The sequence below is a fragment of the Elephantulus edwardii genome, unplaced genomic scaffold (genome assembly GCF_000299155.1).
Source record: "Elephantulus edwardii isolate Elephantulus edwardi_28Jun2011 unplaced genomic scaffold, EleEdw1.0 scaffold00317, whole genome shotgun sequence".
NCBI classification, from domain to species: domain Eukaryota; kingdom Metazoa; phylum Chordata; class Mammalia; order Macroscelidea; family Macroscelididae; genus Elephantulus; species Elephantulus edwardii.
In genome coordinates, this window is record NW_006400067.1 from 1,714,812 (window position 1) to 1,721,592 (window position 6,781).

Below are 6,781 nucleotides of genomic sequence, written 5' to 3' on the forward strand. Positions count from 1 at the left end.
TGATGCCTCATTCCTCCTCGTACAGCCCGGCGTCTTGGATGATCTGTTCTGCATACAGGTTGAAAAGATATGGAGACAAAATACACCCCTGACGGACCCCTTTCTTGATTTTGAACCATCCACTGTCTCCCTGCTCTGTTTTGATGATTGCCTCTTGGTCCAAGTATAGGTTTCATATTAGCACGATCAAATGTTCTGGGATTCCCGTTCTTCTCAGAGTCAGCCATAGCTTGTTGTGATCCACACAGTCAAATGCCTTTGCATAGTCAATGAGTCACAGATAGACATTCTTCTGGTATTCTCTGCTTTCTGCCAAGATCCATCTGACATTAGCTATAATATCCCTAGTACCATGACCTCTTCTAAATCCAGCCTGCACATCTGGCAGTTCTGTTGACATATTGTTCCAAATGTTTTGGGGTAATTTTTAGCAGAATCTTGCTTGCATGTGATATCAATGATATTGTGTGAAAATTTCCACACTGTTGGATCACCTTTCTTTGGAATGGGAACAAATATCGATCTCTTCCAGTCAGTTGGCCAGCTGGCTGTTCTCCAGATTTCCTGGCACAACTTAGTGACCATATCCAGGGCAGCGTCTGTTTGTTGAAATAAATCAATTGCTATGCTGTCAACTCCCAGTGCTATTATTTTTCACTTTCTTTGCACAGAGGTATTTTATACATTGGAGATAGTTACTTGTGCTTAAAGCTTCTTGAGAACTCCTTTTATTTTTAAGTTTCTTTTCTTTTTTTCCTTTAAGAAAATGCTGGTATTTAATGTAGCAAGCAAACTTTGTTCTTGCAAAATCTGGTGTTGGACACTCAGACATGTAAAGAAGAGGATGTAAAATACAGCTATCTTGAATTCTGCAAAAAAACAAAAGGTGAAATTTTTTTATTTTAAAATTATTTATTTTCTTTATGTCTAATGTTAAGCTTTCAGTGGAGCAAAGGCCTTAAAAGAAAAACTTGTTGTGGTGGTTGTTGACTGTCTTCGAGTCAAGCATGGCTCATGAACAATAGGCCTGAAGCCTTTCTGTAACTATTGACATTTATCAAAGTTTGTAGAGTTTCCAGAAGCACATTTTTTAGGAAGTAGATGCCACTCCTGCTTCCGAGAAAACTATTTTTTGCATTAAACAATAATTTTATTTCATTATTTCTCATGTCAACAGCAACTGACTCTAGTCTTTTCTATTCTTGTTGATCAGGTTGGCCTTTGTTCACCCCATGGCAGTAGAGGGCTCCAGTATTGATGTTGAATTCTGAAGTTGCTTTGAAGTGGTTTATTCACAGATATGGCCCCAACAAGGCCTGTTTTTCTTATCTTTTTAACCTTGTTATTCCTGACTTTGTTGTAAAAAAAACTTTGAAAGGCTTTTTCATCAACTTAAAGAGGATTCTGTGGACATAGTTCTAACTTCTGTTTCTTTTTATTCTGGAATACTTTCTTTTTGTAATGTTTCCCAAATATGCTCTCTTGGCTTGCAAGCTAAAGCCTAGGCCATTAGAAGGCAGAGTGTCTAGACTGTCATAAAATAGGATGTGCTGTTGACTGCCTCCAAGGCTAGCCACTGCACCGGACTTCTCTGCTGACAATGACAAAAGGGCTAGCAGAGTTCAACTGATGAAATTCAAGGAACTGTATTGTTCCTTCTGTTGGAAATCAGCATCCCACATCCTACCAGCTGAACCCTGAGTTTTCTTAAACTTTTCCTAGAAGCTCAACTCCCCTATCTGCAGATTTCTTGCCCTCATCTCTGGTCACTTCCCTTACAGAAATACTGGGTATTCCTTTAGCAGTTGCCATGTTGGCATAAGCCCCCAACTCAGAGTTGACTCAATACTTCCCTAAGCCATCTGAGGTCACCACAGAACCATAGATTAGCCAAGGTCACATCTCATTCACACACACAACCTCCAGGATGTCCCAACCTACCAAGGGAGAATTTTCCACCCTTGTCTTTTTCTTGACTTGGTTCTCTGGACTACCAATAGAGGATTTGCTGTTGCAGTGGTTTTCCTTGCCTTGATCCATGCACAGAACTACATGGTCACCCCATGCTTCTTGCTTTAGGCCCTTCACCTACTTTGCTGAGTGACTGAGTTTATTTGCTTTTATGGGTTGGCTTCAAACACTCTCACTTGAGGTCTTCCACAACTATAGGCAGCAAGAAGTGTATCTCTCAGGGAATAAAGTTAAAGTCCCTCCCCAAAGATAATTACCTATCTCAGAGGCTACTCAAATTTTAAGAAACATGGCTCAAAGAAGTGTATCTCTCAGGAAATAAAGTCCCTCCCCAAAGAGAATTATCTCAGAGGCTACTCAAGTTTTAAGAAATATAGCTCAAAGTCCCAACAACATAGTTGAACAAAAAAACCTCAGCAGAGCATTTTATTTATGCTGGAAATTGCCTGGGGAGACCTAAGTCTGATCAACATACACATCAGTGGATGGTCCAATTAGAAGGTTTTCAGTTTAAGCAAAATCTAAGGTTGTGTCTCAACCTATTGCTCAAGGATTTTGACCTCACAGTCTTGTTTCTACCGAGTTTGTTACTTTGGCCTGTGCTAGAAAGGAGTGGGCTAGGGCTATAGGAAGCTTGGAATTTCTTTGTTTCAGAGGATGATTGTGTGCTAGGAACTGACATTGTTGGTTTACAAGAAAAGTACAAGAACAAGGGAGTTATTCTTAGTAATTTTCAGAAAGGGTTATTGTTTCAGCTTTAATTTCCTCTTGTAACTTTTGAAAAGAAGATACATATATCTTTTTGTTTCTTTCTTACACTCTCAACTGTACTTAAGCTTTCCATGAATAAATTGAATGTTTGGACCTTAACTAGAGAAGTTGTGGAATGACATCGAGGATATCCTATATGAAGAAATCAAAATGTCATTAAAAAGACAAGGGGAAAAAAAGACCAAAACATATGTCAGAAAGGCTCTAAATTTTTTCATCATCAATGGACAGAAGCTAAAGAAAAAGACAGAAATTATTAAATAAGAGAGCTGAACAGAAGATTTTTAAAAGGTATATTAAGAAGAGAAAGCAAAAATTATTTTTTAAAAGTGCAAAAATCTAGAGTTAAGCAATTCAATGGATGACCTTGCTCAATATTTCTCAAGCTTAAAGAATGAAAGAACAATTTCAACATTCAAATTGAAATAGCATATGATTCTGTGGACAAAATATGGAATGTAGGCAGCATCCCAAAATACAGAAATAATGCAAAGAGTCACTGTACCAGAAAGAATTGTTTTATTTTGCACCATTTCAGGAGGTAACATATTATTGAGAACCAATAGTAGAAAAGGGGAAAAAATCACAACTTCACTGAGGAAATTGTCAAAAGTAAGACTTGAAGAACTGACAGATTAGCGGTTGAAATGTTTTCCTAAATGTATGCAGGCTTAAACATGCTCATTGGTCTATACCAAGAAATTGGAGAGACACTACTTTGGTCACCTGACTAGAAGAAATCCTCATTTGTTCTCAATTAAAAACCAACAAAGATGATCCAACAAAACGCAGAAATAATTAAACAATGTTATTAATATAGATTATTCATAAACAACCAAGTAAAATCTTGCTAAGGAGAATTCAAATATGACTGGAACCATAAATCGACAGTGAACTTCTAGAAAATTGTTGTGTGGTTCTCCACTGCTGCCACTCCAACACAGGCAGGAATCTGTGGCTTCAAGGCACATATGCTTCATTCTCTGTTGCTTTTTTTTTTTTTATGGTAGTGGTATTTCCAATTTCTATCACTGATCTTTCTCATTTGAATCTGATGAGCTGGGAAAACTTGCTAATTCCCCTTGGAAAGTTTATACACCGTATTTGCATATTCTCACATGGACATCTGGCAAAAGTCAAAGTTAGTAGTCTAGGGAAGTAAGTTATTTGGAAAACTAAATCCACAACATCACATCATGATAGATGTAGAAAAGACTGAAGTTGTCAAGGATTTAATTTCACTTGGATTTATAATCAACACTCATGGCAATGGTCATCAGAAGATCAAAAGACATGTTGACTTGGGCAAACCTACTTTCAATGACCTCTTTAAAGTGCTAAACAGCAAGGATGTTTGTTTAAAGAGTAAGATGTGTCTGACTATTGTGCATGGAAAACTCTCAAAATCAAAGAGAGTTTTTTATGCACCTAAGGTGACCAAAATTACCATGATTGGAATTAGATACTCTTTAACCCTCAACATGGCATCCTTGGTTTTATTTCTTTTTATTATTATTAATTTTTAAAAATTAATTTTAGTGAAAGTTTACAGAGACTTAGGATTTCCATTCATTTATTGTTGCATTTTGCTTCCCGCCCACCCCCTCCCTCAATTAATTCTTTTTGAAAAGTAAAAGAAAAACTCCTTTATTGTGATACAATCCATCCCCCCAAGTCCACTCATATGCGGTCTTCATTCTGGACTCCTGTCATAACAATACTATCCAATCATATATCCCTCTGGAATCATTCTCTCCATCATCTGTTTCAATGCAGTGTACGTCGTCCATCTCCTCCTTCTCAGTCTTCCCTCAACCCTGATGTCAGTCCAGTTTTACAACAGTAGCCCTAAGTAATATTTGTCCTTTTGTGACTGTGATATTTCACTCAACATAATGTCCTCAAGGGTCACCCATTTTGCATAATATTTCATGAGTTCTTTGTTTTCAATGCAGTGTAGTATTCCATTGTGTGAATATACCACAGCTTCTCTATCTATTTGTTCGTTGATGGGCACTTGGGTTGTTTTCACCTCTTTGCTATTGTGAACAAAGCCTCAATAAACATGGGCATGCATATATCTGTTTGGGTGGCAGTTATGATTTCTTTAGGGTAAATTCCCAGTAGTGGAATTGCTGGGTTAAATAGCATTTCTATTTGCAACTTTTTGAGAAAGTGCCATACAACCTTCCATAGTGGTTGCACCATTGCAAGTTTATAACTCTTTGTTGCGTTGGGTTTTGGTGTTGTTTTTTGCAATCATTTGTGTAAATTTTGTTTTAAAATATTAATTACTATTCATTAATAAAATTAATCCATTGCAATGCCAAATCAACCCCTTGGTCCTCGGAGTCAAAGATTACAAAGCTTCATCTCGCATACTCAGGGCATGTGCTAGGGAAGGCTAGTCCTTAGAGCAAGATACCATGCTTGGAATGATGTGTCAGCAAATGAGAGGACTAGACCCTTAATCAGGTGAATTGACAAAGTGACTACAGTAATGAACTTAAATATGTCCAAAATGATGAGGGTATAATAGGGTAGGACAGGTTTCAGATCTGTTGTTCAGATGGTTGCTATGAATCATATTTAATGACACTCATAAACAACAAATAAATCCCTAAAATTGTTCTTTAGAGATTTTTTTGCAGTAATATTTTTCTGTGAGAAAAATTTGTATTTAGAATTAGCCCGCTGGACTCAGTTTAGATGATCCCAATTTTGTTGGCAACATCCAAAGCATCATCATCAGGAGCAAGTCGAACATAGGCCTTCTTCTCTCTATGAGGCCTAATCAAAGTATTGACCTAAGCCACATCAATGTCATAGAGCTTCTTTATAGCTTGTTTAATATGATTCTTATTGGCCTTGACATCCACAATGAACACAAGTGTGTTGTTATCTTCTATCTTCAGTGGTCAGGGGAAATATGGTGATGGCATAGTGGTGAAGCAGGGGAAATATGGTGATGGCATAGTGGTCAAGCTTGTTTCTCCTGGGGGCGCTTTTCCGGGGGTATTTGGGCTGCCGTCTGAGTCTCAGCGTCTTTGGCCGCCCGAAGGTTGGTGGCGTGCATATCTTCTTTTTTTTTTTTTTTGGCTGTGGACGCCCTTCAGGACTGCCTTCTTGGCCTTTAATACCTTTGCATTGGCTTCAGTTTTGGGAGGGGCAGGGGCTTCCTGCTTGGCTTTCAGTGCTATCTTCGTGGAAAAGCTGCAGTAATTTTTTATAAGGCTAGAATGAAATGAAAGACTCTATAAAACACAATGTATGTGCATGAATCACATTGCATGTGAATAATAAAAACATTAATAGAAAGATTTTTTAAAAAATCTCAACAACAATCCTCCTTTTGGTGGTTGAGGTTTTTATTTTAGAGCTGCACAAATTTAAAAGTCAAACCTTTCTGATAAAACCACCCATTGGGCCTTATGTGAAGCACCAGCGTTGATAATCCTGTGGATCCATAGCTGTGATCTTGATCTACATCCAGAATGTTACTCCACCATGCCAACCATGGGTCTCAGCAAGAACACTTCAAGGATGACCTGGGAGCACATCTTGCTTTGCTGCCACAGGTTTCAATTGGATCCAGCAACATGACACTGATGTGCTTCATTTGCTCATTTGCTATTAGAGATACAATACTTATGTGTCAGTATGTTTTATTAGGTAAATTTTTACTTTTTGAATTAAGTATCTGTATCCTTGCTTATTTATCATTGTTCTAATTAGTACAGTACTTGTCTGTCTGTTTGCTGTACTGAAATAACGTGGATTTCTGTGATGCGGAAAGCTATGCCACTGGCATGTCAAATTCCACATGATGAACAGATTTTAAGAGAGCTCTCAGATTAAGACAGACTACGATGCAGGATTGACCATCCATTGCTTAAATATCAGGCTTCTGAAAACATTGTGAATAAGAAAGGAACAAAGACAGTTACAGCAATAAAAATAAAGCCCAGATTAGAAGTCAATCACAATGAGAACAACTGTAAATCTCCTTTTAACAATTGTAGCATAGGTGTGCATATAT